At 41.1% G+C, this 24,729-nt stretch overlaps 1 pseudogene; it reads left to right on the top strand.

The window, feature by feature from the left end:
• Positions 1-329: 329 nt before the first annotated feature.
• Positions 330-805, top strand: LOC119530838 (annotated as a pseudogene).
• Positions 806-24,729: the final 23,924 nt, after the last annotated feature.

The raw sequence follows: 24,729 nt of genomic DNA, 5'->3' as shown, positions 1-24,729 counted from the left end.
TAACCCTCTTTAGGTTTTAATGTATTGGAATTGCTAGAAGTAAATACCTGAAACTATCAAGCTCCAAACCAGTGGCCTTGACTCTTGAAGACAAGTCTATAGCAATGTAGCTTACAAGGGGAGACAGTGTGATTATGAAAATCTTGTATACCACAACCCCATTATCCAGTGTATGGATGGAGGAGTGGAAAAATGGGTGCAAAGGCTGAATGAAAATTAGGGTGGGATGAGGGTATGATTTGGGTGTTCTTTTCTACTTTTATTTTTTATTCTTATCTCATTCTTTCTGGTGTAAGGAAAATGTTCAAAAATAGATTGGGGGTCTCTGGCCTTGCCAGTCTCTGGGTGATGGTTCAATCATGGAATCCATGCAGAAAAAACTACAGAAAGAACTGTTGGGTTTGCAAAATGATCTACCTCCTGGGATGACTTTAAGTGAAAAGAGTGTTCAAAATTCAATTACACTGTGGATTGTAGATATGGAAGGTGGACCATGTTCCTTATATGAAGGGGAAAATTTTAGCTTCTATTTAAGTTTACTAATCAATATCCTTTTGACTCTCCTCAGGTCATGTTTACTGGTGAAAATATTCCTGTTCATTCTGATGCCTAGAGCAATGGTCATATCTGTTTATCCATTCCAACAGAAGGCTGGTCATCAGCACCCTCAGTCCAGTTTGAGCATTATTAGCATGCTTTCCAGCTGCAAAGAAAAGAGACAACCACCAGATAATTCTTTTTATGTTTGAACATGTGCAAGAATCCAAAGAAAGCAAAATGGTGGCATCATGATGATACTTGTTGATGCCATTATTATTGTTCTCCTAGCAGAAGATAGTCCTACTGAGAAAATGAGCACTTTGATCATACAGTCTTTGAACTTTAAACTTTGACTGTAAGTGATCTTAAGGCAATGAAGACTATTTCCTTATACTGCATTTTTACTCATGTGCTTTCTCAGCACATGATCACTGGTTCAGTCCAGGCAACTGACATGCTTTTACTAGTCATACAGTATTAATGCAAGTGACAGGAAATGTCAAATATAGTTCAATTTTTTTATTTTTATTTTTTAAGCTTTTGGAAAAGTTCTAGGTCCTCATGTATTGTGCAATAACAATGACTTCCTTGGTGGTTTGGGGATGTTCATTGCCAGCAATGGATGTAACAGAAAAAGTTTTCATTAACACCTGCTACCAAATGATTAATTCATGATAGGACCTATGAAATGAACTTACTGGGTATAGTGGGATTATTAATAAAGTAAGGGATCCAACATTACTTTGAAAGTCACCTCAGCTGTTTATATTTGGATGCTATGCACTTTGATCCTAAGGTTGACAGCATGAATTAACATGTGTCTTTAAAGGACTGTAATGAAAGATCATTGCATATTTATTGAACTGTTTATATCTGCTGTCAATTTTTTTTGACATGGAAAGTTTTCAAGTAACATTGGCAGAAAGGTACAATATGTTATCCCTATGGTGAAAATAAACTCATTTGTTGTTTATAATTCCTCAATCTCTGAAGTAAATGTATGAATAATATAGGGTATGAATGGTTTAATCAAGGCTATGTGGGGGAGTAAGAAAAATGCAATGATGACTGAATTGCTGCAGTCCATAATTTGAGTTTGTTATTTATACATTAAAAGTTTTTCCAAGTTGATTACATGGTGTTACTTCCTGCTGGCCATCAGCATGAGCCCTAGTGCCTAAACATTATTTCAATTATTTATGTTTGAATAATACATAAACATTGTTTACAATCTTTTTTCTTTTATTGTTCCAAGTCAAGTTTGAATGTTACAATACTGTAACTGAAAAACTTTTGTCAAGTTTTTTCTTGTAAATTTTCTTTACTTTTATCATCTTGTCCTTCAATCCTGTAACTTTAAATAAGAAATACTTTTTTATTTATTTTAAATCCAGTTTTATTGAGATATATCCATATACCATACAATCATCCATGGTGTACAATCAACTGTTCACAATAAAATCATATAGCTCTGCATTCATTACCACAATCTGTTTTTGAACATTTCCCTTATACCAGAAAGAATCAGAATAAGAATAAAAAATAAAAATAAAAAAGGACACCCAAATCATCCCCCATCCCACCTTATTTTTCATTTAGTTTTTGTCCCTATATATTTACTCATCTATCCATACACTGGATAAAGGCAGTGTGATCCACAAGGTTTTCACAATCACACATCACCCCTTGTAATCTACATTGTTATACAGTCATCTTCAAGAGTCAAGGCTACTGGGTTGGAGTGTAGTAGGTCCAGGTATTTAATTCTAGCTATTCCAATACAATAAAACCTAAAAAGTGTTATCTATACAGTGTGTAAGAATGTCCAACAGAGTGACCTCTCATCTCCATTTGAAATCTCTCAGCTGCTGAAGATTTATTTCATTTCATTTTGCATCCCCCTTTTGGTCAAGATGTTCTCAATCCCATGATGCCAGGTCCAGATTCATTCCCAGGAGTCTTATCCGGTGTTGTCAGAGAGATTGACACCCCTGGGAGTCAGGTCCCACATAGGGGGAAGGGCAGTGAGATCACCCACCAAGTTGGCTTAGTTGGGAGGGCAACATCTGAGCAACAAAGAGGCACTCAGGGGGAGACTCTTAGGCACAGTTATAAGCAGGTTTAGCCTCTCCTTTGCAGTAACAAGCTTCATAGGAAAAAGCTCCAAGACAGAGGGCTCAGCATGTCAAGATGTCAGACCCCAGTATTTGTGAGAACATCAACAATAATCCAGGTGAGGAAGTCCAACACCTCCTTACCCTCCCCCAACTCCTCAGGGGGGCTCAAATATATATTTTTATTCTCTGCCCAGATTACTTTGGGATGTGTTGCTATTTCACTCTAATTTATACAGACCTTCCATATCTCACTTACTATTCAGAGTTCCATGTAATTGTGGTGATTTAACAAACTGACTATAGAAGTTATATTGTTCAGAAAATATAGATCCTACACCAAATAAACATCTCTTCCCTTGGTCTCACATGGAAGTTGAAGATTTAACACACAGCCAGCTTCAGCTTTTTCTCTTTGGACTGATTTGCCCTAGTCTTAACCAATCTGCTTCATTCATATATCTAATTGAAGTCTGAGCTATTTTCAGCATTTTTTCATTTTTTTTGTAACAGTTGCTGTATGCATTAATAATGACATTCATATCTGCCAAGCTCTGGCTCTTAATTTCAGGTGTCACAGGTACTCAATGTTCCAGAGAACAATCAGGTTACACACCAAGGAATCAACATCTCAGAGTTTGAAGATAGCTATTACAATTCAGGAATAGATTTGACTGCTGTAAGAGCTTACAATCTAGGGACCATTACAATAATCATTTCCCTGTTAGGCTGTACTCTAAGATGCAATTCTGAGTTTATACATTGTAGTTAATGCATATCAGTGAGGAATTACAGTGTTTGCCTTTGTTTTTGGTGTACTTCACTCAAAATTCTGTCTACAGGATCAACTCACCTCCTTGTGTGTCTCACAACTTCACTCCTTCTCACAGATGGTCAATATTCCATTGTATGCATACACCACAGTTCACCATTCTGTTCCTCAGTCAGTGTAACCTTATGCCACTCCACCCACTGCAAATCATGAATACTGCCTCCATAAACACCAATGTGCAAATGTCCATTCATGTCTCTGCTCTCAGTTCTTTCAAGTACATACCCCATAAAGAGGTTGCAGGATCTTGTGGCCCCCACATACTTAGCTTCTTGAGAAACCACAACAGTGGCCTTCAGAAAGGCTACACCATTCTGCTTCCTCATCAACAGTAAATAGGTACATCCCTCTCTCCATGTTTTCTCCAGCACTTTTACCCCCACTCATAATTTTGCTACACTTTTATAGAGATATATTCACATAACATATAATTTTCTACAGTGTACAATCAGTTGTTCACAGTATCATCATATAGTTGTACATTTATCAGCACAGTCAGCACTTGAACATATTGACTAATGTGAAAAAGGTTTTTTGGTGAATAGTAAAAAAGATAATATTAAAAAGAAAAATAAAATGTCATACAATAAAATATATTAGTAAGGACAGAAAACACCACTACTGAGAATCCCATATCCCTCCCTTATATATCCCTCTCAAACACATTTAACTTTAGCATATTGACTTTGTTATATTTAATGGAAGCATATTACAATGTTACTGTTGACCATAGACTCCAGTTTGTTTTGATTATGTTTTTTCCCAAAAGCTATTCCTTTTTCAGCGCTCTGCATAGTTGTCATTCATTTGTACTCCCACATGTAAGAACATTTTTATATTTGTACATTTAGTAAGAGTCATTGGCCACTCCAGTTTTTGCCAAGTTATACAGTCCCAATCTGTATCATCTATCTTTATCTCTGGTGTCACATTCATGTATCTCAACTCTTTCAGCCTTACTCACAGATGTCTTTTTTCAGTGTACTTACAATATTGTGCTTCTGTCACACAGTATTATGCTATCTATTTCTGGATCTGTGCAATCAATCCTGTTGAACATTCTGTAGTCCTTCAGCATCAAATGCCTTATCTCTACCCTCTTTCTATCTCCTGGTAGCCTGTGATGTCAGCTTTTAACTCTCAAACTTTGCTCACTAATGTTAGTTCATATTAGAGAGATCATGTATATTTTTCCTTTTGTTTTCAGTTAACTTCACTCAACATAACCTCCTCAAGGTTCATCCATGTTATTATATGTTCCATGTATTTGTTCTGTCTTACAGCTGCATAAGATTCCATCATGTGTATATATCACAGTTTGTTTACCCACTCATCCATTGATGGACATTTGGGCTGCTTCCATCTCTTGGCAATCATGAATACTGCTGCAATAAACATCAGTTTACAAGTGTCCATTTATGTCTTAACTTTCAGTTCCTTTGAGTATATACCTAACAATGAATAGCTGGGTCATATGGCAGTTGATTGTACACCATGGATGATTGTATGGTATGTGAAATATATCTCAATAAAACTGAATTTAAAAAAAAGTAAAAAAAAATGATTTTGCTTATAGCTAGATAAAATTTTTCTGTAGAAAAAATAATTGTTGGAACATCCATTTCTCTGTACCATGTAAATGGTAACTGCAGCTAGGTTCTCTTTTTAAAAAGCAATTAATGTATTTTATGTTACCTTTTCATATATGCAAAATCTGTTTCTACTACAATGTTGTTTTTACTAATGCCTGATTGTTGCACTCTTTTTGAAATATCCAGCAGTGAATATATAAATCAATTTGGGATTAGAAAGAAAAACCAATTGGCTATAAGGTTTGAGTTACATACCCCAGGAAAACCATCCAATCTACAATTAGCAAAGAATATTAGAATGTTTATTTAAAAAATAGATTGAGGAGATGAAGACATAACTATGTGATGATACTGTGAACAGTTGATTGTACACCATGGATGATTGTGTGGTATGTGTATGTATCTCAATAAAATTGAATTTAATTTAAAAAAATACTTCAGACAACATCTTACATAAAATATGATATGTGTTGATGTGAACAGGGAAAATAGAGAGACAGTGCATATACTCAAGTGTTTTCACATGACCCAAAGGTTATGTAGCATTTATTTAATAACATCAAAAATGCTTTATAGAATATATTATAAGAGGATAGGGTAGCCTGAATTTAATTAAAACATACTCATTTCCTGAATTTATTAATATCTGAAAAATTAAGGAAACTTATGACCATCACTGCCAACAAAACCCAACAGCATCCATTTCTTAATTTATAAAAATATACATAAATGAAAAGAAGGCAGGCAGAGTTCATTAAAAAGACCAGAAAATATAAAGAGCTTATAAATATATGAAAAGGCACAATGCATGTATGAGAGTTTAGTCCACAAGTACATTACTTTAAAATAAATGTTTTATCAAAGACATCTTTAATTGCAAACAAATAGAAAAGAATTGCATAAATATAGATTCAAGACAACATACAGTTCAGAGCAAATATAAGGAATAATATAGTAATTTATATTGATATTAAATATTCTAATTTAAAATATTCATATAAATTCAGGGTGTTGAGGAAAATAGTGCATATTTTAATTTTTTGAATAAGTTAATTAACAGTGATGAGCTAATGAAAACTCATTAACATTTTGCTCCAAAAACAGAGGTTTAAATTTATTTTAATCTTTCAAAAATCATGTAAGAAAATAAATAAATATAATTCTACAAATAAACCCTTAATATAAGTTAAAAGAATACAGATCACTTGAAAGCAAAAATATATATATATCTAATAACAACTACTAAAGTTAAGAGAAAATAATGAAATATAGGAAAATGAAGGAAAAGTATTTTCTTAAGCAAACATTGAGTGGGACCTCTTTGGTCTTAAATAAGTAAAAATTGTAGTGCTGTAATAGATGGTGGCTCCCAGAAGGTGGGAGGCACAAGTAGAGAAGGTTTTGCACTTACCCAAAGTGGAATTAATTTTCAGGATAGTAGACAGAAAGGACCCGTAGGACACAGAGATTGTGATAAGAGACACCCACACATTTAAACTACTGAGAGTAAATATCATGATTTCAGTGTCATGAGTGTCAGTACAGGACAGGGCTAAAATTGGAATTATGTCACAGGAAAAGTGAAAGATTACATTGGAGTTGCAGAAATGCAAACTGTTCATGTAAACAATAATGATGAAGGATTCAGTAAAGCCAATCTCATGGGACCCAGTGATGAATGTGAGGCAAAGTCTCATGGACATAACAACTGGGTAGTTCAGAGGATTGCAGATAGCTACATAGTGTGCGGTCGCAGTTGATTTATCTGGGGGGGGGGGGTGGCCGGTTGCTGAACCCTCGGCTCTCAGCGTTGCTCGGAGGGTACCGGCGGCGGGGGCTCTTTCCCGGAGGCGAGGGCGAGGCGGGGGACTGGGCCCGGTCCCCGGCGGAGGAGTGCAAGGTGTGGAGGGCGGCGAGAAGGAACAGGCAGGACACGGTTCTTTGAGGGTGAAGAAGCCAAGAGAGTTTTATTAGGGGTGAGCACAGGTTATATAGGCTGGCATAGAGGGCGGGGGTTGTTACAAGTCAATGCTGAGGGGATAAAGGCTAGGATTGGTTCTGAGAGGGTGCGGAGGTTAGGATTGGTTCTAAGAGAGCACGGAGGTTGTTTGAAAAGGGGCGGGAGTTGCTCTGGCAACGGTGTCTGGCAACAATGTTGGTGATGGGAGTTGCACTGGCAACGGGGAGTGTCCGGACAAGATAAGGGGGTGGGGAAAAGGCGGTTCCCTCCAGCAAGCCTCCTCTAACAGTGGTATTTTGGGTGAGGAAATGGGGCCTGCCTCCGGCCTCACTTTCCCAGGCCCGGGGGGCTGTGAAGGGCGCTGTTCACCCGTACCCACTACCCTCCCCAGGGGTGGCCGATCCCCTGGCCCAGGCCCGCCAAGTCGAAGCACGTAATCAGTGTCCCGCATTTCCCCCTTTTTTTCTAATTAAAGGAAGAAGCTTACCGGAGAGGTCCGCTAAAGGATGAGGGAAGGGGAAGGTTGGGGAGGGGAAAAAGGGTTGACGGTGGTTTAGCAAGGCTGGAGCTCAGCGTTGGTGTGGCGCCCGGGCGCTCGACAAGGGCCTTGCTGCTAGCAGGATGGGCGAAGGTGGGAGGTTTAACTGGAGCTCGAGGTTGGTACGAGGTTCAGGCGATTGAGAAGGGCCTCGCGGTCGGCGGATTGACCGGTGGCGGTGAGGTTGCGGAGGGTTGGTTGTCATCTTGGAGTAAGGAGCGTCAGAGGTGGCGAGTCGCTGGTACTGGATTTGCACGAACGAGGAAAAAATAGCATCTGTTTGTTTTCTTACAAGTTGGACGATTCTGCGGATAATGCAGGTTCCTAAAGTGAGAGCTAGAATGATCATTAGTAGGGGGCCGAGGAGAGGGAGGAGGTAAGGGAGGAAGGGGGTAAAGATGTGGGACCAATAGCTGGTGGCTTCACGGTCTCTTCTACGTTGTTCTAGTCCCTCTCGGACCTTTTTTAGGCTGTCCTCGGCGAGACCTGTGGAATTGGCATATACACAGCACTCTTCTCCTAGGGCGGCGCAGAGACCTCCTTCTTTGAGGAGGAGAAGGTCGAGACCTCGGCGGTTTTGGAGCACTACCTCAGAGAGGGAATTGACAGAATTTTTAAGATGGGAAATAGCGTTTTGTAGGTGACGAATGTCCTCGTCAACAGCCGCCTGGAGGTGAGTTAGGGCGGAACCTTGACTGGCTAATGCAGCGATTCCGGTGCCAGCGCCTGCAAGACCTAGGAGGGAGGCAATCGTGAGGGCGGTGATGGGCTGTCGCTTTTGCAGAGGGGCAGGAGCTGCAGTTTTTTCCAGGCGGAGGAAGAAGTCTTCCTCGCTGTGGTACAAGACCTTAGGGATAAGGACAATTAGGAGGCAAGTTTCATTAGTGGTATTGAGGGTTTGCACATTAAGGCAGGGGGTAAGTCCTGTAGAGGAGCATAGCCATTGGGAGGAGTTGTGGGGAATAAGAAACTTGGCAGAGCTGCTGGGAGAGGAGTAGTTGGCACAAGCTGTGAGGCTGGGAGAGTTGCTTGAGCGAGGACGGATGCACTTTCCTGTAAAGGAGACTGAGTGAAAAGTTAGAGGGACGGCAGAGGTATTCCAATTGCATTCCGAAGGGCTGTCCTCTGTGTTTTCCGAAAAGGAGAGGTTGGAGGCAACTGGCTCATATAGGGGGAAGGAGGTGGAGAGGCAAAGCCAACAAGAAGAGGTAAGATTAGGGCTGGAGAAATTCACCGAGGTGAAGGCTGCTTGGATAAGGCCGAGGAGGGGAGAGGAGTAACGAGAGGGGGGTAGGAAAGGTTGGGGTGATGGGGTTGGCGATGCGTTGTTTGCAGCTGAGGTGCGGCTGGTTGGAGCTGAGGTGCGGCTGGAGGGCTGTGGAAAAAGGGGGTTCACTCGGACTGGGGTCCAGGCCCAGGTGTACTGTTGTCATCTGGTGCACCAGGTTGCGGAGACGACGGCGTTCTCGTCTCGTTAGACGCGTGGTTGCTGGTGGCGGGCCGGATTGCCCTTCCTGGGATCCAGATTGGTTGTGCTGCATCATCTGGGAAAACACAAGCAAACCCGCGCCCCTGAGCGAGGAGTGGGGAGGGACCCTTCCAGGCATTATTCTCTGGGTCCTTCCAGTAAACCATCGGGGCCTGGGTAGGCCTATATGAGGGCCCCCAATGTTTATGTAGGGGCGAAAGCCCTTCTTTATTGAATGTGAGTAGGTTAAGGTGAATAAGGGCTGCTATGATAAGGTCCCCTGGAGTTGTCTGGGGGAGCATTGCCCTTTCCTTTTCAATTTGTGTTTTTAAGCGGCGATGAACCGCTTCCACAATGGCTTGCCCCTGAGGATTATAGGGGATACCGAAGTGATGGGTGATGTTATATAACTGAAGAAAGGCCGCAAAGGAGGCACTGCGATAGGCAGGCCCATTGTCCGTTTTTAGGTCCCAGGGGACTCCCATGAAGAGAATTCCTTGTCTTAGGGCCTTGATACAGTGTTTGGCCGTTTCCCTGGCAAGGGGGACTGCATAACACATGGCTGAGAAGGTGTCAATCATTACATGCACATATTTGAGGCGTCCAAAGGACGGAACGTGAGTTACATCCATTTGCCATCTAGAATTGGGTTTTAGGCCTCGTGGGTTGACTCCCTGAGGTTGCAGGGGGCCAAGCGGCGCAAAGGGCGCACAAGTTGCACAATTGCGGACAAGATGTTTACAGGTATCTAGGGGGAGGCCACATAAATGATGTAACGACGTAGCCGAAAAGTGAAACCTGGAATGCAATAACTTGGCCTGGTTAACAGCATCCCCCGGAGGGGCTGCCGTGTGGGTTAGCATAGCTTGGGTATTCTGAGCTGAGACCGCTTGGTCTACTATACTATTGCCATTAGCCAGGGGCCCCGGAAGGCCTGAGTGACTACGAATGTGGCTAATGAACCAAGGATCCTGTCGATGCTCCAGGATGCTTCTGAGGTCAGAAAGTGCTTTATCAATGGCCGAGTCTCCCGGGAAAAAGGTGGAAAACGCGAGGACTCGGCAGACCTGATACGTGTAGAGGCTATCTGTGAAAATGTTTACTGGGTGGTTGCAGTGGGCGTTTAGCGCGTATGACACCGCCAGAATTTCCCCCACTTGAACTGAATGAAGGTTGACATAACTGAATAGGCGGGGTTCCGGGTGGTCCTGAGAATAAGAGAGGAAGGCGAAACGGGTTTTGGAGGCGTCAGTGAAGACGGTAGTGGCACCCGGGATGGGTGCAGAGGAGGGGAAAGGATGGAAGGGGCTGCGGAAGGGAAGCTTGGCGAGTCCCTGTAACAGCCGATGGCTAGGATAATGACAGCTGAATTCCCCCTGAAATCCTTCTAAGAGAATTTGCATGTCCAGGTTATCACGTATAAGCAGGCGGGTTTGGCCTGCGTCCAGGGGCCAAACAATTTTTTCTGGCGGCTCTCCGAATACATGAACAGCCAGGGTGACTAGATCTGAAGCTAGGCTGATCCAGAGCCGCACTACGGGGCAAATTTTCCTAAGCCGGCTCTTAGCAGGGTGCACCCAAAGCAGAGGGCCTTCCTGCCACAGGCAGCCCATGGGCGTGCCGGGCGTAGGAAGGATGAGTGCTATAAGATTACCCTCTTTAGTGCTAAACCTGTTAAGACAACAGGCAGCAAGTGCCTTGTTAATAGCGGCAATGGCTTCCTTTGCCTCTTGGGTGAGCTTAATGCGCCGAGAGATTGCTAGCGGCGGGGCTTCAGGAACACTCAGCAGCATAAAAAGTGGTTGGAGCTGCGCGGTGGTGATCGGCAACGCAGAGTGGAGCCAATTGATCTGACCGCAGAGCTGTTGAAGCTCAGTGATAGTGACCCGATCCGGTATGTCCAGCTGGGGAGCGGACGGGGTAATAGTCTTATCAATACTAAACCCTAAGAAGGCTAATGGTGGCACAATTTGAACTTTATCGGGCTGAATCGTAAGGCCGAGGTCAGCTAAATTAGTGGTGAGGTCTTTAAGGATTAGAGGAAGTGCTGCGGCGTCCTCAGAGGCCACCAAGATGTCATCCATATAATGGATGAGCATGGCCCGCTTTCGCAGGGGGGCCACTGCGTGATTAACATACATTTGGCAGATGGCCGGACTGTTACGCATCCCTTGAGGGAGGACTTTCCATTGGTACCTGCTAGCCGCGCCCGCGTGATTGGGGATGGGAACTGTAAAAGCAAAGCGCGGGCGGTCTTGCTCATGTAGCGGGATGGAAAAGAAACAGTCTTTGATATCAATGGTGGCTACATGATAATGGGCCGGGATGGCCACCGGATGGGGGAGGCCAGGCTGCGGGGAACCCATGGGAAGAATATGCTTATTGATCTCCCGCAGATCATTGAGAAGCCTAAATTTCCCTGTGGCCTTTTTATGAATAACAAACACTGGCGAATTATAGGGACTAGTAGAAGGCTCTATGTGTCCAGCGTCCAATTGTTCCTGGACAAGGGCTTGGAGTGCTACTAATTTATGCGTGGGAAGGGGCCACTGCTTCACCCATATAGGTTCCTCAGTATCCCACTGCAGAGGAACGAGCGCTGGAGGTGTTAAACGAGCAGTGGCGCACATTATTGGGGGGGCTGCGTGGTAAGCACTGCCCCAAAAGCGGCGAGGATATCACGGCCCCATAAAATTTGGTCTATGGTGTGTAGAAATAACGGGCGGAAGGTGCCTGAGTGGCCCTCTTAATCCTCCCACTTAATGGGTCTCAAGGCCTGAAGAGAAGTAGAGGTACCGGTGGCTCCCACTACTGAGGGACCATCGAGAACCATGCACATGGTGGCATACTGAGTGGGCATACAAGAGACTTCTGCCCCCGAATCGAGCGTGCCTGTGTACCATTGCCCCTCTATTCTTAATTTACGAGTAGGCTTCTCTGGAGTGATAGGGACTGTCCAGAGAAGCGTTTTACTGCCAGTGAAATGATTGGTTGTATTAGAACCGGCCGGCACGCTGCCTCTTAGGGGCGGGGCTGAGGCTTGCCCCGCTTGGAGTTTAAAGTTTGCTCAGTGCCCAGGCGCTGGCTGCCGTCAGGGCACCAGGGATAGCAGAGGTTTTTAAAGCGATCCTTGTTAAGATCTCTGTGGCTGCCCTTGCAATCGCGCGCCCAGTGATAGCCACGCTGGCAGCGTGGGCAGGGAGTGGGAGGGGGGCGCCCATTGCGTTGCCTGAAAGGCGGGCGTTTGACCTCCGCATTGGGGCACTCCCGGGCAAAATGGCCACTCTGCCCGCACTTAAAGCAACCTGTGGTGGCGGCTAAGGTGGCAGTGACAGCGCCAGAGACAGCCTGGGCTAGGGACGCGGCAGCTGGGTCAAAGGCGCTGCAGGCGAGTACCCAGTCATTTAGACTTTTTTCCCGCAAGGGGAGAATTGCTTGCTTACAGGGGGGGTTAGCCCCTTCTAGAATGAGTTCCCGGGTGAGAGCTAGCTGGGCTTGGGGGTTGCTAACTTTCCTAGCACAGGCTTCTTCGACCCTGGATACGAAGGTGGCGAAAGGTTCGTTTGGCTCCTGGAGGAGCTTGGTAAAGTTATCAGGTCGACGGGCAGAGCAGTTGGCAAACGCGCGTAAGGCGATGCCTCTGAGGACAGTCCAGAAGGTAGCAGGAGCATTAATATAAGCAGACGCATTCAGAAACGCTCCCGTGCCCAAATAGGCTTCGGGGGGATGATAGACTCCAATGGCTGCGTCTTGCTCACTTTGCTTAGCTGCTTCTGCCTGGAAGTGAGCACGCCAATCAACAAACTGACCGGGATTAAAAATTGAACGGGCAAGCGAGGCCCAGTCTTGGGGGATGCAAAAATCCATGCCGAGATCCTGCAGTATTTGAGAAGCGTACGGGCTACCTAACCCGTCCTCCTTGACGGCCCTGCGAAGCTGCTTGATAGTATCTGAGTCAATGGGATACCAGTCGTACGGTTTCTGTGGTGTGGGGGTAAGGTTAAGAGGAAAGCAGCGAAAAGCACGAGAGAAAGGAGGACGCGCTTGCAGAGGGCTTGGCGCGGGAGTGGGGGTAGGGGGAGTGTTGCCCCAAGGGTTGCCTTGAGGTGTAGAAGGCAGCCAGGGGTTGTTAGTCGGCAGGGTGGGAGGAGCGGCGGCAGCCGCCGGTAGCGGCTCCGAGGGGGAAGTCGCCGAAGGGGGAGGCGGAAGTGGGAGGCCCCAAGCATCGCAAGATGGCGGCGCGGTAGGCGTGGCCAAGACACAAGATGGCGGACCAGCCCCGCCCTGTGAAAGGGCGGGGTCTAAGGCACAAGATGGCGGACTAACTCCACCTTGTGAAAGGGCGGGGTCTAAGGCATAAGATGGCGGACTAGCTCCGCCCTGTGAAAGGGCGGGGTAAAGCGCATGCGGTTTCCGGCCCGGCTTAGGGCTGACGTCATCACTAGAGCACTTCCTCCCCTCAGTAGAAGAAGAAGGAGGAAGTTCGCCATTTTGGAGCAGTCTGGGGGGGGCGGTTGCAAAGAGGTACACGGCGCCAAACAAAGAAACAAACACACAAAGGACTACAGCAAAGTAATGGAGGGAAAGAGGGAGAGCGTTAGGAGGAATGGGGGTTATAGAAGAAAAGGACGAGAGGCAGACGGAAGAATGGGTATTGGGGAAGGGAGGAGCGGCTCCGGAGCGGCGAGGGAGAGGCGGCCCCTGATGTGGAGCGGCGAGGGAGAAGCGGCTCCTGACGCGGAGCGGCGAGGGAGAGGCGGCTCCTGACGCGGAGCGGCGAGGGAGAGGCGGCTCCGGGAGCGGTGAGGGAGAGGCGGCCCTTACCTTGCAGGCGAGGAGAAGGAGAGCTGGAGAGGCGTCCGGGCAAGCGAGTGGCGTCACTGGACCACTGCGTGGAGAGGACTTCCAAGTGCAGGTGCCCCACGTTGGGCACCAGTTGCAGTCGCAGTTGATTTGTCTGGGGGGGGGGCGGCCGGTTGCTGAACCCTCGGCTCTCGGCATTGCTCGGAGGGTACCGGCGGCGGGGGCTCTTTCCCGGAGGCGAGGGCGAGGCGGGGGACTGGGCCCGGTCCCCGGCGGAGGCGTGCAAGGTGTGGAGGGCGGCGAGAAGGAACAGGCAGGACACGGTTCTTTGAGGGTGAAGAAGCCAAGAGAGTTTTATTAGGGGTGAGCACAGGTTATATAGGCTGGCATAGAGGGTGGGGGTTGTTACAAGTCAATGCTGAGGGGATAAAGGCTAGGATTGGTTCTGAGAGGGTGCGGAGGTTAGGATTGGTTCTAAGAGAGCACGGAGGTTGTTTGAAAAGGGGCGGGAGTTGCTCTGGCAACGGTGTCTGGCAACAATGTTGGTGATGGGAGTTGCACTGGCAACGGGGAGTGTCCGGACAAGATAAGGGGGTGGGGAAAAGGCGGTTCCCTCCAGCAAGCCTCCTCTAACAGTGGTATTTTGGGTGAGGAAATGGGGCCTGCCTCCGGCCTCACTTTCCCAGGCCCGGGGGGCTGTGAAGGGCGCTGTTCACCCGTACCCACTACCCTCCCCAGGGGTGGCCGATCCCCTGGCCCAGGCCCGCCAAGTCGAAGCACGTAATCAGTGTCCCGCAATAGTGGCCATAGGCCATAGAAGAGAGAAAATAAAATACAGTGACAGCCAAGGAGGAAAAAAAAAAACATGTGGGTGAAGCAGCCTATGAATGAAATATACTTATTGGAGGTCACTAAGTTCTCTAAGGTTTTAGGAGTGATGACTGTTGAGTAATAGAGGTCAAGAAATGACAAGTGATGAAAAAATACATGGGGGTGTGAAGCTGGAGATCCAGGTGAATTATGACTATCATCCCTGCATTCTCCAGCACATTAATCAAGTAAATCAGTAGAAACAGCATCAAGAGGACCTGCCAGATCACTTCCAATTCTGTCAGTCCCATAAGGATGAAGTTAGTTACATTTGTATTATTCCTACTTCCCATAATAGCATTCAACTGTTGTAAACTGTTGAGAAATCAAGGGTGATGCTTAGTTGAAAGAATTCAAAACAGTTTTTGTTTATAGAAATATGTAGTTTTTTAGAAAAATAATTCTGTGATTTGAACAATTCTTAATAAAGAATGATAAGCACAACATGAATGAAAAAAAATCTTACTTTGCCTGCTAAATAGAAATTAGTTATAAATAATTTGGATATTATATAATACAGACTCATGTATTGCTCAATTACAATTCATCTGACACTTTGTTAATACTTTTATCCACATGAAAATGTTATATCAGTGTATTAATTTTGTACACATTTTTAGATGAGAAAAAAATACAGAAAGGTAACTGTCTAGAGTCACATACAAGATTATTTGAGTCCAGTCATGCTCATGAAAATATATTCCTAATTAAAATTAATTTCAGAAAAAGAGAAAAAGCACTACATATATAAGAAACAATGATAGATTCATGCGTTATTTACTCTTTTATTTTATGCAATATTAGGAAATAAAATGATGGATAAGATAAACCTCAGACAAATTTAATGGGGTGTATTAACATTATAGATCACCCACTGTTAATTTTTGGAAGATAAATTAACATAGTATTTAATCAAATACTCTTCAACAGTACATATTTCCAATACAGGTACATTGTGGATGACTCTGATTCTGTCAAATTGATATTTCTGTTTCTACAAATCCTGGCATTATTTACTTAGGTAATCCTACATTATATATATATATATATATATATATATATATATATATATATATATAATCTTATATTATATATATATATAATCCTACATTATAAATATATTACAAACACACACACACACTTATTCTGATAATATCCCTATTTTTTAGATAAATTAAAGCAATCTAAATTTGAGATTAATACTTACCATGAACTAAGATTGGTGAAAGACTTCTTACAGCTTATCTGTATAGAAATTTGTCAAACTCAAGTGTGTCTCACAAATGAAATATGTAAACCATTAAAAAAAGCCTGAAATTTGTATGATATAATGTTTGCTTCCATTGAGACAACTTTTGTTTGCTTTTTGGAGCATAAATTTTTGTGTGTTTTTGTTTGTTTTTTGAGGTAAAATAAATCCACCTAATAACATTGTTCATGCCCTGGTCAAATAGAAAATTGACCTGGGAATTATATCTCACAAATATACCAGGGAGCTCCTGTGAACATAAGTAGAGGAGACTATCCCTTTCATTTCACCCTGATAATGCCAGTGATCCTCTTATATTGAGAATTGCTGACAATGCAACATTTGATCATCTCTGGAACCAATTTCCAGGGAAATTCATTTGGCAAGATTCCAAGGATAAAATTTTAAGGACTAATACATCTCTGTTAGGTTTGTCACAGGCACTTGTCTCCCCTAGTAAGCACATAATGCTGAACACTTTTTGATATTCCTTGGTGATGCTGTAATTTATGACTGGATTAAAGAAAGATATTTCTGGAAAAACACTTAATTGTTCTGTTGCTGAAAGGCCAGGTCACTAACAATGAGGTGGTTTATATTTACATTTTTATATTTAAAAGTGTGGTATTATAATAGGAGTAAACATTGTTCATTATGCAAAATTTAAAATACAACAAAATTTAAAGAAGAAATTGAAACTCATTAACAGATGTTAATCTTTAGAGGTATTTTCTTCCAATTATTTTCTTTTCTGCACACAAAGCTCATTTATATTTATATTTATGTGTGTATATAATTTTTTCACACTGTATTTTCAATAATATCCCTATTTTACTATTAAATATTTATACTACACTTATGTTATATTAGACTTGTAAAACCAACAATTTCATGTATTTTTAAATGGCTGATGCAGCACAACTAACTTCTTTCTAGGAGTGTGCAGCAGCTGATGAACGGGTATTTTTGAGGCATTACAAGGAAAACATGGTGGAGTTTCTCCAGGCAGGTTTGTCCATGTCACAGATTAGATGCATTGATGTATGCAGTCATAAAAAAAATGTTTGTGACACTTGTTAAATATTCCAATATATTTGTTTTTATATTAAAAATGTAAGAAAAGAAATTAAAAATATATCTGACAGAGTAAACATTTTAAAATTAATTTAATGACCAAAAGCTCATATCCTCTCTGTATATAACCATGAGAAATACATTCTTGTGAACTTTGTATTCATTAATGAGAATCAATTAATAAGATGTAGAGGCAACTTGTTCAAAAACTGCACTGCATAATTTCAGGAGAGAATTTTATGTCATGGAAAAATTTTTTAAATACAATATCATATATTTTATGAACTTTTGGAATTGCCATTCTTCTCTGATTTTCTCAGTGATAGTAAAAAAGCTTATTTAGATATTAAAAAGACAGCTTCAATTTATTTCACAATTTATGACATTGGGGTTTAAGATGTTCTATAGCAAAGTCTGCTTACTTTGCTTGGGGTCAGCTTACTCCTTGCAAAGCCACCATGAAGGAGTTTTTTCTTTTCAGGATCAAAATCAATTTTTTATAGTTGCTAATTATACTTAATATAACAGAAGTAAAATATGAAAAAGAACAATTACCAGTACTAATTTATGTCTTTTTTTGGTTGAGCCTTTATTGGTGGCATTACAATATGTCATCTCTAACAATACAATAATTTCAATGAAAAATCAGAAGTAGGAAAAAGAATGGAAAGATGACTTCTTTATCCTGCATTTCAAAAAAAAATTGGAAATTTACCCCTGATAACTACTCAATAAAATATAAAAACAAATTATATTCTTCCTTTTAATTGTGCCAATTTTAAATTTTGTTTTTAAGTTCTATTAGGCTTATAATTTTACCAAAAATGGCTTTATTTTTATTATACTGTCCTTCATATCTCTGTAATACAGATATCTACTTTTTCCAATAGTACAACTTTGAACTGTATTATTTAAATGCTTATATTTACAGATGTATGTTTGTACATCATATTACTATGCACCTATTTCCAATAAAAAAATAACATAGTTGGGTTTGAGGAAACTTAATTACTATGCCTTCAATTGAAGTGTTTATTTCACTTATATTTAAAGTGATTATTTTTGTGCTATTTTCAATTTTTGTCACATATTTCAAAATTCTGATTCTTCTGTCCTGGTAATTTTTGCTTAGTACAGTGTTTAATATTAAATTTTATTCATTCTACTGTTTTGTTTTTTAACTGTTCATTCCATTATATTGCTAGTGATTTCTCTAAGGGATAAAATTTACATCCCTAAATATTTTAGTGAACTTAATATTGTCACAATGGTTTCTAGGCAATTAAGATGACAGCATAAGATAATCCATGGTTCTATCTGCTTGCAGAATCTTCAAAAAACTAGCCAAAGCTAGTAGAGTCATCTTCAATACAACAAACACTGGTTAAAGGATTGCCATACTCTATAATTAGTGAATTAAGAAAATGCATCTTAAACCTTGTAGCACAAGCATGCGTCTCCCTGAACCCCTTCCCTCTGATTTATTGCAGTTCCTTGGTTTTGTTTCAGAAAGAGCATAGAAACCCTTATAAGCATACTGCATACTGGGGTACATGTATGTTAGTAGCAGTCTATCCAGGGCAGTCTGAAAGCCTGACCCAAGACCCTTATTTCATTCTCATTCTCCCAGATCTTGCCCTGTAAGCCAAAATATCTTGGTAAATAGTATAGGAAAGTGTCAATTCGATGAGGCCTGGACAAAAGATTGCTGGTTTTACAATAGAACCATAGTCACACCTGAGCATTCCCATATCATTAATATCACCCTCAATATCTTGTCTTTTCTTATTGTATTATCATTCCTTAATTTCCTTTTGGTATGGTAGGAGTATACTGGAAGAAATTAAGCTATTTCAGGATATCTGTTTTTCCCATTGCTTTGCTTTGTTTTGTGTGGAAATGGTTTTTTATTTGATAAATAAAGTAATAAAAAAAGACATACAATAGATCACCTTAAGAAAGGGAAAGTCTATTTCATAGGGGTACAGGGGGCATTCCAATTCTAAAGCCTGAACACATGCCCAAGACAGGACAAAGGCACAGAAAAGAAAGAGAGGAACCCACAATTTTGTCTCAGGCTGATATTCTTGATAATAGAGAAAAACTTTGAAGAAAAGCACCAAGCAATACAGAGCCAATTTTCAAATGTAGGGGAAGTGTATTTTTATTTTTGTTTGTTTTTGTTGGCTCCTGACATTCAAGGACATATTTTTCATATCATTAGCTGGACAAAGTTTGAGAAATAAGCAGACCAGGGATTCAGTCCCTGAATTAAAATACTAAATATATATTTTGTGCAACAAAGGTTAACAAGGCAAAGACACAACAAATTATGGCCCACACAAAGGAACAAGATAAAACTCCAGAAATAATCAAAGAAGAATAACAGATGTTGGCTTTAAAGAAGAATAAGTGAATTTGAAAACAAGGTGATTAAAATGATTCAGGCTGAAAAGTAAAAAGAATACAGATGGGATAAAGAGATTAGAGCCTAAGATACTGCAGACACATTCATAATGGGAATCTCAGAAGAAGTAAAAGAGAAAGGGGCAGGAGGTTTACTCAAAGAAATAATGGCAGCAAACATCAACTTTAATAAAAAACATGAGGCCATATTCACAAAGTCCAGGGACCAATAAACAGGATAAATTTCAAGGGAAATATGCCCAGGCTTAGTGTAGTCAAACTGTAGAATGCAAGGACAAGGAGAGAGTTCTGAAATCTTCAAGAGAAAAGCAACATGTTACATAAAATGCAGTCCCAATTAAATTAAGTGCCAAGTTTTCATCAAAAACCATAAGGCAACAATTTAATGAGAGGCAATATTTAAGTACTGAAAGAAAACAATTGATTAAGTCATTCTTAGATAAACAAAACTGATGTAAATCATAACGCTAGACCTCCCCTATAGGCAATGATAAAGGGACTGACTGAAAGAAATGGATACTATGAAGTGGATCAAAGTAGTAGAAAGGAATAAAGAATTCTTGTTAAGGTAACAATGTGGGTAATTATAAATTCACAGTTTTATTATATTGTATGGTTATGTTTGTAACTCCACTTTTCATTTGCACATATTCTAAAAAGCAAATTATTTAAATAATGACATCTATGATATATAACATGGAATGTGTAAAGATATAATTTGTAACAAGTGGGGAAAAAAGGTAGGGGATAGAATGGTATAGGAAAAATGTTGGTATATGGTACTGTATTTCAGCTGATATCAAATCAAATGAGAGGGATTGTGGGATGTTGGTGGAATAAGGAGTTTCAGGACTCAATTGTCCCACCAAACAACTATTAATCAGGCAGAAATTGTCTGAAACAACTATTTTGAAACTCCAGAGATCAGAAGGGAACTGTGCAGCATCCAGAAAGGAGTAGGAGAAAGAGTCTGATAAATTATGGTAAAGAAGAGTAATTACTCTTTAGATGTGACACCCTCCACTCTCATGGCAGGCTGCTCTGAAGTCCAGCCCCTGGCCAGCACAATGGTGACATAAAAACATGTAAAAACCCTCTTCCCCAAAACGAGGGGCGGGCATAGCAGTTCACTGATTATGGTTATTGATTAGTGAATACTTCTCACTGTGGGCCTAGTTCTGAGGGCAGCTGAAACCAGATGGTAGCAGCCATTGTTGCAACCTGCTTTGAAGAATAGTAGCAGCAGCCATTGTTTCAACCATCCTTAGACAGTGGTGGTAGCAGTAGACACTTAAAGACACTGTGCTTCATCAGCAATTAACTGAAGTGCTGTATTAGCCAGGGAGGCCAGGAAGGCTCAGCTTTTGGTAGCAGAAAAAGAAGCTCTTGGTGCCCTTGCTGATCCTTTCCCCAGGATGCATTAGAGTTTATATATGCCCCCTTTGTGTACCTCTGGGCCTGCTTTGGCTGGAATGTCTGACTTTTGAAAGTCCTCTCCATAATGTTCATTGTCCCAGAACGTGCACTTCAGGCAAGAGTAGCTTAAGACAATGAAAGTAGTCTAAGAAACTATAGAGGCAGATAATCCAGGACAAAACATGCCAGCTGCAAACACGAGGAGATGGTGGTGTCTCTTCTGGGAAACAGAGGACAACCAAACTCCTCTCAACAGAGCAACTCCAACACAATGAACAAACAAAAATCCAGGAAAACAGAAGTTCAGAAAGACCTTCATCATAGGAGAGCTGAAGCTCAAGGAAATTTATCTTATTACCAGCTGGTTATAAAATCAAAAATTAGACATCTTAGGTAATAAAATCCAGAGTTAGCATTTTGAAATATTAAAATGCAAATTAAAATGCACAGTGTGCAACAAAAGAGTACAAGACAAAGAAGCAGGAAATGATGGCTCATCCATTGGAAGAGGATAAAAGTACAGAAAACACTGATGAAAAAGATGAGAGTGTGGACATATCAAAGCCTTTAAAAATTATCTTAAAAATCCTCAAAAGGTTGAAGGAAAGTACAGAGAAATTACTAAAGGTATCAGTAAAACAATTATTGGAGACTATAACAGTCTAATTAAGGAGATAGAAAATTTTAAAAGGAGCCAAACAGAGCTACTGGAATTGAAGACCACAATAACTGAAATGTAAATTCCCCAGGAGGGTTTCAATAGCAAGTTGAGGCAGGCAGAAAAGGAATCAGTAAAATAGAAGACAAGACAGTTGATATGAACAAGGCTGAGGAACAGAAAGAAAAAAATACTAGAACTGAAAGTAGCCTAAGATTCCTCTGGCATACCATCAAGTGCATTAATATACATCTTATAAAATACCTAGAAGGAGAAGAAAAAGAGAAAGGAACAAAAGGAATAGTCAAAGAAATAATGAAATACAATATCCCAAACTTAGTAAAAGACATGAATATGAACATTAGTGTATCCCAGAGAATACCCAACAGTTTAAATATGAAGAAAAATAAACTGCATCATATATTAATCACACTATTGAATCTAAAGGACAAGGAGAGAATTTGAAAGCTGCAAGAGAAAACCATATTATGTACAAATGAGTACTAATTGGATTGAATGACGATTTCTCATCAAAAATCATGGAGAGAAGAAGACAGTGGGTTGAAGTATGTGAAGTGCTGAAAGATAATAACTACCAAGAATTTTATACTTGGGAAACTTTCTTTCAAAAATGAGGGAGAGATTTGAACCTTCTCAGATAAAAGCTGAGGCAGTCCATCACCAGTAGATCTCTATATAAGAATTATTAAAAAGAGTTCCTTGGACTGAAAGAAAAGGACACTACACAGTCATTCAAAGTGGAATAAAGAAATACAGACATGAACAAAAGATAACCCATTTGGGTAATTATAATCACCTGTGTTATTGTAGTGAGCTCTTGGTATGTAACTCCACTTCTTTCTTACTACATGTACTAAAATGCAAGTCCATTAAAAAGTAATGATAAATTGATATTTTTGGACATACAGTGTATAAAGAGATAAGTGGTAGCAAGTACAAAAAAGGTGGGGTATAGAAAGGTACAGGAAAACATTGCAAGCTAATGAATTTAAGTTAACATAAAAATATGGTAATTAAATATTTAGGATGTTATATTTTAACCCCATGGTAACCACAAGGAAAACAGATTAGAAATAGATCTAGAGGGAAATAAGAAAACAGTATGGTACACAAGAAATCAAATAAATATAAAAGTAAGCATTAGTAGAAGAATTGAGGATCAAAAAGGTATAAGAATAACAAAGCAAAAAGGTCAAAGAAAGTACTATACTATCCATAGTGATTTTAAAGGTAAATCATTAAAAGAGATTGTCATTGGCAGAGAAGGGCAGAATGATACAAAATAGGCTGTAAGTCAAAAATAGTCACAAGGTACAAGAATGGTACATTGATAAAGGATAAAATTCAACAGCAAGATATAATACTTATAAATATATATGCATCTAACAGCAGTGCTCCAAGATAAATGAAGAAAGTACTAACAGAATAGAAGGGAGAAATTGAGTGTTCTCCATTAATAGTGGGACCCTTAATACAACACTCTCAATATTGGATAATCTATTCAGAAGATCAATAAAGAAGAAAAAGATTTCAATGATACTGTAAACTACTAGACCTCAGAGACATATATAGATCACCTCACTGAAGAAAAACAAAATACATTCTATGAAAGTGTATATGGATCATTCTCCAGGATAGACCACATGTTGGGTCAGTAAACAAGTTTCCATAAATGTACAGAATATATTGAAATCATACAGAGCATATTCTCCAACCACAAAAGAATCAATTTAGAAATCAATAACCAAGGAAGAAATGAAACATTCACAAAAGTGTGGAAATTAACCAAAATATTCCTAAACAAACCAAAAATGGGTTACATAGGAAATCAGATTTAAAATTAGGAAATATTTGCAGTCAAATGAAAATACAACATAGCAAAACTCATGGGATATAGCAAAGGGAGTGTTAAGAAGGAAATTTATTGTTATAAATGTTTATGTTAAAAAAGAAGAAAGAGGCAGAATGGTGAGGCAAGATGCTGGAGTGATGAGGTATAGGTTTTATTTACTCCTCCAGGGCAGTATGTAGAAAGCCAGGATCTGCATGGACCAGACACTGGAGAGCATTTTGGCTTTGGGCATACTTCATGCAACACTCATGAATGCATGGAACAGCTGAGATCAGCAAAATCTGTAAGCTCTTGCAGCCAGGGTACCAATGACCCTCCTTGCCAGGCTCAGTTCCATGGGAGGAGAAGCCATGAATGCTGGGAACAAGGAAAGAGAACTGCAGTTGTGGCTCTTATTGAGACCTCAGACTGCTGATCCAAACTCCAAACATAGATAGGCTGAGGCCAGACACTGGAAAATCTGGGAGCAGTCAGCCTGGTGGACAGCAGATAGGGCTAGCAAAAAAAGCAAAAAAATAAAATGAAATAAAAAAATAAAAAATAAATAAAGACAGATACTTTTTGGTTTTCTGGTGAACATAGAACAGAGAAGGGCAGGTCTCAGTCAGGCTCATATGCAAACCCAGAGCATGAGATTCTTTGAAGAGCTGGTTTCTGTTTTCTTGATTGTTCCTTAATGGCCCTAATCTCCTTGTCTCTTAGAATTTCAATGGCCCATTTGATCTGTAAGGAGGGCCCTTCTTTTTTTATATTTTTCTCCTTTTCTAAAACAATTACTCTAAGGAGCCCATTACAGAAAGCCTGAAAGACTTGTAATTTGGGCCAAGACAAGAGCAGAGCTAAGAGAGCTCTGAGACACAAAGCAATAAGTCCAGCATTGGCTGAGAAAATTCACTAAACACCACAACTTCCAAAGAAAAGGGGGGCATCCGCTTACAGCCATCTTCCCAATGGGCTGGGAATGCTCCTGCCCAGTGTCAGCACCATAACCCAGAGCTGCCCCAAACAACTCAGTGTGAGGGGAAGTCTTTCTAACAATACAAACACACACAATATTGGGTGTGGACAATAGCCTTTCCTGTACCCTCAGCTAATTTTCCCAGAGCAGGGAAGGTGGAGCTTTGTGAAAAGGGGGAAATTAACATGCCCCATTCAGCCATCCTTTCAGCAGACTGGGAATGCCCCTACACAGGTCTGCAGCCAAGAGCCTCCCTTGGAGGGTAGTACTCACATGTGACATAGCACAGTCATCACTCAGCAGAGGACCTAAGAGTACAGGGCTTGGAAGATGGACCCACTCAAAAGTCTCAAGGAC

Source organism: Choloepus didactylus, chromosome 4 (assembly GCF_015220235.1).
Source record: "Choloepus didactylus isolate mChoDid1 chromosome 4, mChoDid1.pri, whole genome shotgun sequence".
Taxonomy (NCBI): domain Eukaryota; kingdom Metazoa; phylum Chordata; class Mammalia; order Pilosa; family Megalonychidae; genus Choloepus; species Choloepus didactylus.
Note: the sequence above shows the minus strand (reverse complement) of the source record. Positions and strands in the feature narration are given on the sequence as shown.